Source organism: Scophthalmus maximus, chromosome 2, assembly GCF_022379125.1.
Source record: "Scophthalmus maximus strain ysfricsl-2021 chromosome 2, ASM2237912v1, whole genome shotgun sequence".
NCBI classification, from domain to species: domain Eukaryota; kingdom Metazoa; phylum Chordata; class Actinopteri; order Pleuronectiformes; family Scophthalmidae; genus Scophthalmus; species Scophthalmus maximus.
The window spans coordinates 1,072,558-1,085,604 of NC_061516.1; the positions used below are offsets into that span (position 1 = coordinate 1,072,558).

A 13,047-nucleotide genomic window follows, 5' to 3' on the forward strand; every position below is an offset into this window, starting at 1 on the left:
AATATTATTGAATGTTCCATGTGCCTCCAAAAGTCATTTTTATAGAACATTTTGCAAGGGCTCTGGTTTATTTATCATGACATTCCTATTTAGACCGTGCCTGCATTATTCTAGGTGATTAAGTCATGTTAGTTTTCCACTGACGCTCCTCGCACTGTGAAGGCCAGTGCTGAATCAAGGCCGGTGCAATGTAAATATGCTGGTCAGGTATGGTTGGTGAGCATGGCTTTTTGGGGGCCATACAGCTAGAGGACATTTCACACGATAAAGTACATGGAGTGGTGTTTATAAGACGTGCATCGGCTCTAAGATAAACGCCAACGCAACATCATTTCACATACAGACTAAATGAGGTCAAGCACCCGATGAGTCACTCCAGGCAGTGACTCATCGGGTGCTTGACCTCATTTAGTCTGTGCTAATTTCCCCAGCTTGTTGTTTAACCATAATCATGGGATTCTATTTTGGCCCAACTCATGAGGCTATTTTTCGTGGTACAGAAACACTCATTTAATTTCTCTCCATTGTGTTTCAATTCAATTCATGGTTGTTTCAAGGAAGACATTTTTTGCTTCCTTTCTCTCTACTGCCTTCAAGTGTTGGGTATTAACAGGTATTAATTATCACATGGAAAACGAATGACCTGATAAAAATGGGACTTTTTCTAACAATTTTGTTCACGAGTGTTATTATTCTGCAGTGATGCTCTCTGACTTGCAGATCTCCGCCCCCGCTGAAGTAATTGCATTCTGTCTCCATTGTCTAAAATCACTATGTATTGTCATTGTTTCCAATGGCAGGAAAAGTGATGCTATGTGGCCGTGATATTTACTCTAGTTGACATGGAGCAGTGGGACTGTGCCATCCCCTGTCACAGCAGTGATCCCATATTTAGAGGCTTTGTTTTGGCATTGAGAGAAGTGTATTCTCTTGCTAATCCATCAAGCACAGCCAGGCTGAACTGAGGGGCATGTATCACAGCTAGCAGAGGAAGAACTCTGACAGTTCACTCTTTTCAGTTGTTAATATGATGGAAACACAGCCGTTTTTCACAACAGCACACAAACAAAGAGGAACCTTTAACCAACAGCTTAGAAGCTAACAACGGAGCAGCCTGTGAACATTGGCAAGTGAGTGTCATCATGTAGAACTGTTTAGTTTCATCAAGAAACATTAATGCACAGCCCGTAATGTATTCTTTTTATTCCTCTTCCCTTCCGCCCTCCTGGCTGCTGTTGTCTCCGTCAAGCATTTCTTTCCTTTTCCTTTACTGATCAAGAATTTAAGAGTGTTATTTTGTTGTTGATTGTTAGTTTACTTAAGGAGTTTTGTGTTTGTTTGAAGGGGGCTGGAGCCCGTCTGAAGTTTAAGGAGGTTATGGGGACTAAGGGAAGGAAATGGATGATAAAGGGGGGGTTAATTTGTAAAATAGTTTTCATTCATTTATGTGAACTAGATACACTCAAACTATTTTTACGTGTCCGCTTTGATGGCTCCGGCACCAGCTTTGAAGACTCCAATTGTCATTGTCTGGTGGGACGGCGTCCTGGGGAAACAGAGATGTTACACATTTGGAAAGCAAAACCTTGGATGAGGCTGCGGCACAAAAGGGTGGTGGAATACAGAGGGGAGAGAGTGAGTGAGGGATGGAGCGAGGAATGTGTGCATGACAACTTCCTAACTGAGACAGGAACTGTGTAAAGAGGCATAGTGACATTATATTTTGTAGAAAGGAGAAAGAAAAAGGGGGAGCTCCCTTGGTGAAACAAGTTCCTTTAACCCAGATTCAAACATCTTCAAATTCTCTAAATGAGACAAAACACTGTGTTCACTATTTGGGAAAGAATTCAGAACTACTCCGTGTCTTGATGCTTATATTATGTAGTATTATTTCAATGTCTCCGTGGAACACTGAAAACATAGGGTAACGTAGCCAGATTGAGAAGAAAATAGAAGTTGTTACAGGTGCCAAATTTATCTGGTTCTTCTAACAAAACAAGCAAGTGCAGTAACCTGTGAAATATACCTCCCAAAAGGACTGTTGTGTTCCACATCAGGCAGTCTCATTATAATGTTGTTGCAGTTTTGAACCCTGTCTAATGCTTTTGCACAAAAAGTTACATGTGCAATTTATTTTCTTATAGACCAAAACGTCTCAGAAATACAAACGTTCCCAGAGGACAGGCACAAGAATGATAGAGAACATAAATCCATCCTCTTGCACAAGAAACACTGTGACAGGTTATCTTTATGTAGCTTTTTCTGACAGACATATTTCTGCACACTATAATTAGAGCTGCAGCAGTCTAAAAGATTTGTCAGATTCATATGCATTTGAATTGTTGTCCGCACGAGCCCTCCATTAAGGCCCTGGCTTGCCAGCAGCAGGCTTATAAAGGGAAGGCTACAGTGATGTGATGATTGAGAGAGACAGGATGTTGACAGCAAACATGGCCGTCACGGGTCAGGCGCATTCAACGACAAAGCAACACATCTCCTGATGTCCACGAAGTGATGTAGTCCTTAGGGAGTGTGTGTCTTTGGGTGTTTTGGTCGGTGTCTGATTCTATATGCGACAGTGCATACGTGCGCATGTGTGTGTGTTGTGCTTTTGTTTGTGTATCTGTATGTGTGAATGTATGCATTTGATGGAAAGAGAGCAGGCAAAAAGTGTCAGAGGAGCACCCGATCAACTAATCCAGTGTGTCAGGTATCCCCAGTGGATCTTCCAGCAACAGTTATTGGCCCAGCCTATCTCCCACATTCCGAAAATGGCAGACGGGCTCAATAAAAACAGCCCTTTGTCACACTGAGGACCTCAACCTGGCCACAGATAAACAGGCAGATGTTAGCAGCAGTGCCATACAGGCTATAATTGTACCATTTCACACACAATTCCCATGTATTGGTCACCTGCTGAAACAAAGGTTGCAGACCTGATATGGCTAATTGTTTAGTCTGCAATGGTTTATTTTCAATTTTTTAGCATTGCTATGAAGAATATTTATTTCTGATCAGGTGTGCAGTATCTAAATTTAGCATTTAAAGCTATAAGGCGTAGTTTGTTGTTGTCTATTACAAGACTACAGGTTTTTCTTGTAAGAGTAGTAACATTTATCCCAAGGAGGATAACTTGAAGAGAGTGTTTATTCTTAAAGGCTATATAGCTGACAGAACTGGACAAGTTGCCATGGTTGGGATAATCCCCTCTGACCAATGCAGAATCCCATGGCCGTCACGGGTCAGGCACATTCAACGATAAAGCAACACATCTCCTGATGTCCCAATGCAAGAAAACTCTCCTCAGTTTGGCTTTGGGGCTTATTTGCATCTGTTTCTCAATAATCTCTGGTTTTAAGTCTAAGAGACAAGACATTCTTCCCTTACAAATGAAAACTTAAATTCATAAAGGGTAAAATTAGGGCTGCAACGACGCGTCGACAAAATCAATAACGTTGATTATGTAAACTTGTTGATTTGCGTAGAATGCATCGACGCATAGCATCGTGATGGCAGCTCCCATTCTGGGGAATGCAGAAAATTAAACTTAATCCGAAAAAAACTTGTGTTATATGAGTGGCGTGGTGTGTTTGTGGCAGAACGGGAAAGAGAGAGAGAGCCTAGGGGCAAGTGACTGTGAACATGGAGAGGCGAGGTCCTGTGAAACGGAGATTGTTGCAGCAGTGAAGTTGTGCAGTACAGGTTTCAGTCTTCTTTTTTAGGACAAAATGAAATATTTTATTTATGTTGTGTTCCATCTTCATTTACTGTGAAACATATATCTGATTAAAAGATATATATATATATATATATATATATATATATATATATATATATATATATATATATATATATATATATTATTGATAAGTTAACCAAATGATTAAAAGACTAAATAGAAAATAATCATTAGATTAATAGACTAATCGAAAACATAACCGATAGATTAATCGATAAAAAAATAATCGTTAGGTGCAGCCCTAGATAAAATCCCTTGCTGACTTGTTTACACTCATTGGTTTTACTGCTTCCATCTTACTTGATCTAAATGTATATTTTGCCATGTAGTTCAGGTTACAGAGCTATTTTTATTAATTTTTAAACACTACATTTAAGCATTTACTACTAACTACTATGGTGTAGGGCAAGCTGCATATGACAGGCTAATTTTACTGAGATAATCCGAAATGCTAAAAACTTTTGTAGCAGTAGCAGAAGTAGGGAGAGTCATGGAGTCAACTAAAAATAGGTCATGTCTGTTATTCAGTGTAATGTACCTTAAGTTTGCTAACATTCACCACTGTCAGTTAATGGTTATACTGAACAATGTAAGACTGTAAAAGCCCAGAGTGAAAAAATGTGTGTTTTATTAGTAATGAATTAAACAATTCATTATTAACAGAAAGAATGTGTCATTTCTACTTCCAAACATCCCATAGTCTTGTCTTGATCAAAGTATCTGTAAAATAACATTTTGAGTTTCCCTTAATTTACCTGCTAATTATGCAATTGTATTATTTTACCTTAACTCCAACAGGAACTCCTCAGGAAAATGTTTACTTACGTTATAAATAAATAAAGTGAGAGGAAGGATAGATTTCTCATAGACATTTGGAAACAGAGATTTTTATATAGCCTACATATTTGTATTTTAATAATCCCACATCATTCTAATCCTGTAATTGTCATTGTGAATTTTGTCTCCATGATTTTGTTTTATGGGCTTTTCTCTCCCAGTTTTCTAACTGATCATTGTGCTTTGACACTCTTGGAAGAGATCAGAGCTGCCTTTCCAGCAGCTGCTGCTTTCCAAAAATGTGTAGGAGAAAATGTTCTTGTGGTACAGTAAAAAGAGACTTGTGTGTATGGTTTTGAGTTTGTGTGTGTGTGTGTGTGTGTGTGTATGGCTGAGTAAACCTTTGTCTTGGTGTGTAGCTTACATTTCGTGTGGCTGTGTATTTACCAATGTATAGATATTTGTTCACTTGTATTGGCCAGTACCAACATACATGTACTGTAAATAAATGTTCATTTGTTTAAGAGAATGTGTGCGGTATGTAGGTGTTGTTGCATGAATGTCTACCTGTTCCTCTCTCTCTCATTGCTTTGTCTCTTGACCTCCCTTCATCTTATCATCATCATCATCATATTGTCTCTGTTTGCAAATCGCCTCACACTAATTCCTTTTGTACCACAGTAAATTAGGACATTACGGTAAGAAGGGGATTTCTGAAAAAAATCCATCCATCTCATGTGGGTTTATACCACACTTGGCATTTGGGCTTATTGTGTTGCCCCCCTGAGCTTCGGATAATCATTTTGCATTTTACAGCTGTAGTTATATTGTCACCATTCCACCATATTGACTGTGATTACCATATTTTGCTGGCTCATAACTGTCATTTTGAACACTGAGAGCACACTCTGTGCCATCTTTCTTCCACGCTTAATGTTTCTTTCTCACTTGCCCATATTTACAGACACAAAATCTCTTATAAAACTGATTTAGTTTCTGACAGGGCTGCAGTTGGGCAAAATGAGAATCAGAATTCGAGTTGGATTAGGAGTTGATGATGGTGGAGTTGGGGATGTTGGTGGTGGTGGTGGGGGGTTGAATGGATGAGGAGTTGAAGTAGGGGAGATTGCATCACAGCAGGGAAGATTACATATACTGTAGCTCTATACCACATACAGCACATGCACACTCCTCATATGCAAGCCTGCGCTCACATCGTACACAAGTCAGGAATAATTTCAAAACAAACGCATACAATGATTTGCTACTTGAAATGCACTTGTCATCCTCTGTTTTCTTTCTGTAAGACATTTAGAAGATGGATTCAGCATGATGGCTGACCATTAGAGAGAGGAAAAAAGGGGAAGTAGAGAAATGTGAGTTCACAGAGGAAGAGAGAAGCTCTTTGTGTCCAGCTGGTTTGACTGAGCTTCTAAGATATTTTTTCTCTTCAGATAACTGGTATAAGAATCCGACCGTGAATAAGCAAAGGAAGATAAAGTGGTATTGTGAGGAGGGGAGGTAGAGGAAGCCTAAAAGATCTGCTCTCCCTTTTGGCAAAAAACAATATGAAAGCTAAGCAGCTGAGCCAGTTAAAATGTAAAAGTAGGGGAGACCAACAGGATTGGTACAGGAGAGGGATGCACTTTGTACAAGACAACACAGTCAGACAAATGGCTGCAGTAGCTTAACTCTATCACATTATAGTCAGTTGCCAGTTTATTAGATACACTTAGCTAAAACTACTGCATAATATGCAGAAACACCTCTACATAACTACCACTTATTCTGAAAGATTACTGCTTAGTGGTACTTTGTCTGTGGATATTGATTTTGTTTGTTTTTTCTAATTATTGATCAATCTGACTTATTATATTGTTCACTATACTAATATTCTTCTCTAAAATGAAAATGGTGAAATATGTCCTGTTGAATTTCTCAGAGCCCAAGGCATCATTGTCTTTTCCAAACCCAAAGATATCCAATTTACTTTTTTTTTCAATCAGTAATTTTTGCTTAGAATAAATAACAAATAAAATATCAAAATATTTGCAGATTGTTTGTTTGTGAACAAATTAATCAGATTATTGTATCAGTTATGTACTGAACATCAGAACCTTCATGAAAGTAGGATTTATTGAAGGTCTGTTATTCTAGTTACATAATAATCTGGTAAGTGATTGTAAAACTCTGTTGTTCATATGATTAGTACTTAAATACTTTTGCTTTAGTTCTCATTGCTTGAATGGTCCCACTGATACCATGAGGTAGCTGAGAGATCCTAAGTTGTGCAGGCCAAATAAAAAAAAATAATTGTAAACTTGTTCATTGAAGGGATGGTTCAGTGATTTTGAAGTGGGGTTGTGTTGAGTTACTTATGCATAGTTAATGTGTTACCTTAAGTAGATGGTGATCAGACGATGTCATTTAACGGAGTTTGGAGGGGAAATGAAAGTAGAGTAAGTCTGAGTCCCACTGTTGCAGTTCAATTGTACGCTAAAGGAAGTATTTTTTTCACTGCTTTAGTTTGCCGCCACACAGCCGTTTAAGTTTGCACTTTTTTTCCTTCAGCGTACAATTGAACAAATATTTTTATTTTAGGTAAGCATTTAAAATTGTGGCAAAAAATATGTTTTTCAGTGGTCCCCTCTACTGCAGTAGACTTACACTACTTCCATTTCCCCTCCAAACTCCGTTAAATGGTAGCACTGATCACCATCTCCATAAGGTTACATATTAACTATGCATAAGTATCTCAGTAAACCCCATTTCAAAATCACTGAACTATCCCTTAAATAATCATACTTATTGGTATAAGCAGTTGGAGTTTTTTTAAGTTACGCTTGATGCATGACTGACAGTAGAGGAGAAAAGCAGAGAAAAAACTCAGGAACTGTTCAATGAAGTCCGCCATCTTAAGCCTTGGACACACTACACAATTTTCAAAGTCGTCCGATCGCTGTACTGTTCATACTACACAACGTGCCGTCTTGTAATCGAAGGCCTTTTAGCCTTTATGCTGTTCACCTGACTCATCTGCGACGGGGGGTTCACACACTACACGATCCTTCACCAGCAGAAAAATGTCTCAAAAGCACATCTTTCACGAAAACACACAAGAGAATTTACACGGGAAAATATGCGATACATGCGCAAAACAGGAATTGTTTGTCACTTTCACGATGGACGTCAAAAAGAAACAGTTCAATATATTGCAGGATACTCTTATGTTGACAGGTCAGAAACAGGAAGTAGTTTGAGCGGACACTCTGCGGACAGAGAGAAATAACTTGACGCATTAATCTATGGTTCTGCATTAAAGTCAGCCAATCTCCAATTATTGGCCTGTGGCTATGAGGTGTGGGGGAGAAGAGAAAAGGTAAATAGTGAAACCACTGATGAGGACAGAGAGAGCGAGAGAGATAGAGGGAGACAGCTGAAGCCCCTTTCAGACTGGCCAAAAAAACTGTTTAAACCCGCTAACACCCGGCCTTTTTCTGCAGTGTGAAAATGTTTAATCGGCATTCAGCCCCGGGTCAAATGACTTTGCAATAGACCTGGGTAATAATCGGCTTCACCTCCGATCGGCATTGATGTGAACGTCACACCCGGGTGAACGCGCTAATTTGCGCGATGAGGGAGGCAATGAAGGCTCGACTCCTCCGTCGGTAACTGCTGTTACCTCACCAGCTGCAGTAAAGACACCTCTCGCATGCTCGCTTAGCCTAGCTTTGGTTTGTTGGTGGTAACTAACACAATCCAGATCATGGATGAGGTTCAGAACGGGGCACTTTATTTCAACCCTTCAGCGGGCATTCACGGGTTCTCATTACACAGTAGCCATAAACTGTCGGTAACATGGATGATGTTCGGAGCCCATTCTCCTTGTGGCTGCAGCTACGTACACAAACACAGCGTGCAGCACCAACCTTCTTCTTCTCTCATACACACACACTTCAAAACCTATATGGCCACCTGCTTAAAGGGCCAGGCTCAGGCTGAGTTTGTAAACTTTGAAAGAGTGATAAGTACAAGATATTAGGTAATGTTGACCACCGTCTCACTGGCTACCATGCTTTCTGTTGTTTACTACACTGTTCTTCTTCTTTGTTTTATGGAGTGCACCGCTCTCTACCGCCATCTACGGGTCGACCCGTTTAAAAAACCAGGGTCTACACGGTAATTTTGGTGTGAAAGAGGTATAAGTAATGTAGAGTAATTAGAGAAGTGACAACATTGATTTCCATATGATTCGTGTGTGGGGGGGGGATCACTCTGGCATCCACCCTTGCACAAATCCACCGTGGCCGAGATGAAAGATGGTGAGGCACCTGTCAAAGTGTGAGGAGAGAGGGGAAGAAATGAAACTGTTGGATTGATAACTGCTGCACACATGAAAGATGAGTTAGAAAGATGAGCAGTTAAAACATAGAGATATCATCTGTTTCAAACACATGCCAACACGAGCGGTGGGTGATGTATTGACGTTGAACAAAGGAGTCTGGTGGGTAGGTAAATGTTGACCCAGAACAGAACATTTTTTTTGCAGCAATAGCAGATCATGGTTCCCGGAAGTGAGCAGCAGCGCATTAGTGTAGCAGCAGAATGTATCAATGGATGGTCTGTGTTGCACTTATGAAGGGTAAGACATTTAAATAATCAGATTGTATATTATCAGCACATCTGAATCAAATCAACATGCGCATCAAAGCATTTTAGTGGATTATGATTTGTGATTATTTATGATTTATTTATGATTCAAAAAAACGTATTGACTAAATACATGAAGTAACTAAATAGGCATGTCGGTCTGATATATTTTAAATCGATACATTTATTGACTACTAATTACCAAAAAATCTGTTCTGTAGCTCTGAATAATGGATTTGAATTGCATGGCAAGAACTTCCGGGAATTATCTGAAGTCTGCATTTTGGACTTCCGTTATGGTGACTCATTAGATGGCTATGCACCAGTGATTAGAATGGCCAAACCCCTTGACCTACATACACAGAACCAGGAACTGGGAGGTACTGCTGCCTCATACCAGTTAATTGATTTCTTTTTTCTGCACATGAAGAGACAACTTGACTGCATCTTTGGCTTAAAAGAGTTGGGGGAGAGTCATCTTATGTAAATTGTATCCCTTTCTGAGCATCCTAAAATGAACAGATCTGGTCGTGCACCAAGATAATTTCATCATTCAACTTCTTGCAAACATTTTCTAGATTTCTGTAATTTCCTCATTTTTGCAGTAATCCCTACCTTGATACTGTCATCCCCCAAAAATATTACAACCTAATCAGATTGAAATATCTATTTTAACCACACCAATTTTATTTTCTTTTTAAGAAAATAAGACTTTTGGGACTTAATATCAGAGATGAATTCAGTAGCACAGGGTTATAATACATGGGGCAGTCGGTTCCTCTCACCATCTGCTTTCAAAAACACCCAGTGGATATGAGAGCGATCCATCTAAAGTTACCTAATGAAAAAGCGAATGAGGCTTCCTTGACAGAGAGCTCCTTCTGTGAGAGGGAGGGAGAGCATGATGGCCACTGGCCAATCGTCTCCAATGCAATCTCCATTCTTGTGGATAGATTTCCAATGTGGGTGTCCTGTACAAGGGCATCTGGCTGCCTGCCTGCCTGCGACATGATATATAGTTGGCTCCTCGGAGAGTCTCCACACACACACTCACATGTGGTCACACACTGTTCCGTCTTGCTCTCTGTCTGCTTCCGTATCAGTGTGTGATTCATATGCTGGATTAACAGCACACAGGAGTCCAACTCTCCCAGACAGACATAGAAATGGACATTCTCCACTCGCAGCACGACGCATAGGCCCTTTGCCCCGTCGTCCACCTTGCTTTGTATCTCCCAGAGGTGCCAGTCAGTTAGTGTGCCCTGCCCCTAGCACAGCAGCATGGACATGGCCCATCATCGCTGTTGTTCCAGCCAACGCTCCAGGTGCCAAACTCAGGGTGCCAGAGATGGAAAGACAGGTTTCTGGCTCCCAGAGAAGAGAGAGTGTTTCAAGGTGGACAGTCTGAGCCTGAAGGGGTGCAGAGGCTTGTTGGCTTGGTAAACATAATTTGTGTTGGTAAGTTTGGACCAGTCTCTGATGTTTACATACACTCAATCTGCCGAGTTCTGACACATGACCAGTCTTACATGTCATTTTGCATGATTAGAATACAGATGCTTTTTCTCCTAATATGTTTGAATTTGAAAAGAGGGTCCAAAATGGTCCAAACTCATGCAGAAAATGATGTGAGATCCTAAATTTATTAATATGGAACAAGGCCCAAAGTTTTTCATCTCAGGCCCAATGCTGAGAAAAATCCTGATTACATCACTGTGCTCGCCCAGAGCCATGGAAGAAGTTACACAACTGTATTCAAATGTTGAGCATTTTGGCACATGATTAATGAATGGATGTTGACACGCAAAATTAGCGGAGTGAACCTTTAAGGTAACATTAGTCTACATGTAAACCAACTGTATCAAGCGGTGTCCCTCAGTCGGGGTATGGCTATTAGAGAAAAAATAATTTGAAAGTAGAGCCATGGTTTGATTTACTAGTTTATTTTTCTCTCTCGTATGTCAGATTTCCTTTCTGCCCCAGTTCCTATAGCATTGTTTTGCCATCTTTCATATCAAGCAAAGGGAATAGTCTTGTGAGCTGAGTGATTGCGATAATGGCGGTGAGGGAGAAAAGAAGGGCCCAGCTGTTTAATCTATCCCCCCATTCTCATGCAGAGCAGGCTTCAGCTGGTGGGGAAAAGTTTCTCTGGTTCACTCAGAATTACTTATTTCTCCAAGGATCTGAGTCGCGCAGATACAAAAAAACAAGCAGGACATGGAGGAATTTTGATTTTCTGACACTATGGTGTAGATGATACAAAAACTGCAACATCATTATGTTTTCCTGCATCTCTTCATTTTTGCTCCTCTGAAACTCACAGTCTCATTACGTTCGGAATGGTTTCCATCACTTCTACAGTTTTCTTTACCTTGTCAAGTCAAAGATCCTCGCCTGCAGACAGAGGATTCACTCACAGACAGACAAACTCATACAGGAAAACAAAATAACGACCAGGGCGTAACATTAGTATACATATACAAAAGTGCTGAAGCTTCAGTTATTTTTGTTGTTGATCAGGACGTTACCTCTCAGCCCTGTTTGCGAGGGAAAGAACACACATTTGCATACTGTACACGCACACACACACACACACACACACTTCACTCTATTTACTTTCCCCACTATGCACTTATTAAGACTCTGTGTATGTGTGAAGTAATGGATGACAATGCCTGTGTTACTATGTACTGCATTTAATCTCCTAGCACTAAACTCGCTGTGTAACCAGGCAGAGAAGAAGAATGGAGGGATAGAATGGAGTGACGGTTAACAAAACAAAAGGAGAAAATTAACTGAACGAGTGAGAGAAGTGTGGTAACATGGAAAGAGCAAGTAAGAATTGACAATAAAGAAGATAAACGAATTTTGGGGAAAGTATAGGAGGGAAGAAACTGAGGGAAATGGATAAATAAAAGTGAATAACTATAGAGTGGTAGGACATAGTGGACTGAGGAAGGAAGGAGTAAAGGCTAGACAAGACATAATGGAAAATGGACTTTGGGACAAGGGCAAGAAAAAGGACAAGAATAAAGCACAAATGAATGATTGTTTGAGAACAAAGGAAGGACAACCTGAGAAGAAGAGTGGTTAGAGGGAAAAAAGCAGGCTATAAGGAATAAGTGAGTAAGACAATGAAAGGAGATTTTGGATAGAATGACAGAAGCAAGAAAAGAAGGAAAGATTCTTCTGAGGAGGTGAAGAGGAAAAGGAGGGTGAGACCAGTTGAGAAGCACAAGATTCTTGACTGTAACTATCTAACCCTTGATGTCATTCTCCCTCTAGAGCTGCCACTAGAGGGAGAATGACATCTCTCCAGTTCATACTTATAAACCATTCTTCGGATGATAAAATGGAGCCTTCATAGGATTAAGTTACTGGAAGTCCGAACTCAATGTGATTCAGACAAAGTTAAGAGGGAAGATATTTAGACTGCATTTGTGGATGAAATAGCAAATGCGAAAAGTAGAATCACAGGATTGATTCATCTCACTGCCTCCCACTATATTCCTTTCCATTTGTTATTATTTCCATCGTCTTTTCTCGCCAACCCTACCACAAAAAAAGTTGCTCCACAGTTTATATTTTTTCATATCCCCTGTAGGGATAATTGAAGCATCATTGCAGGCAATAAAAAGCACATTTGCTGGTAATTATGTTATTCAAAGATCAAAACATTCAGAAACAAATATAGTGCTTCATTTTCTATGTCTGTTCTCGTCCAGATGAAGAGAGCGCATCATACGAATGAATAACACTGAGTCATATGTTACAGTGCATTGGAACTGCATACTACTTAAATGCTTCTTCATCTATTTGCTCCCTTATTCCTGCCTTCTTTTCTTAACTTTTCCTTCTCTAATTCAGTTCTCAATATATTC

The 13,047-nt window shown here is 39.9% G+C and overlaps 1 protein-coding gene across 4 annotated transcripts in view; it reads left to right on the top strand.

The window, feature by feature from the left end:
- nrxn2b (neurexin 2b) overlaps window positions 1-13,047 on the top strand; it is a 675,914-nt gene that overhangs the window by 628,363 nt on the left and 34,504 nt on the right. The window lies entirely within an intron of this gene.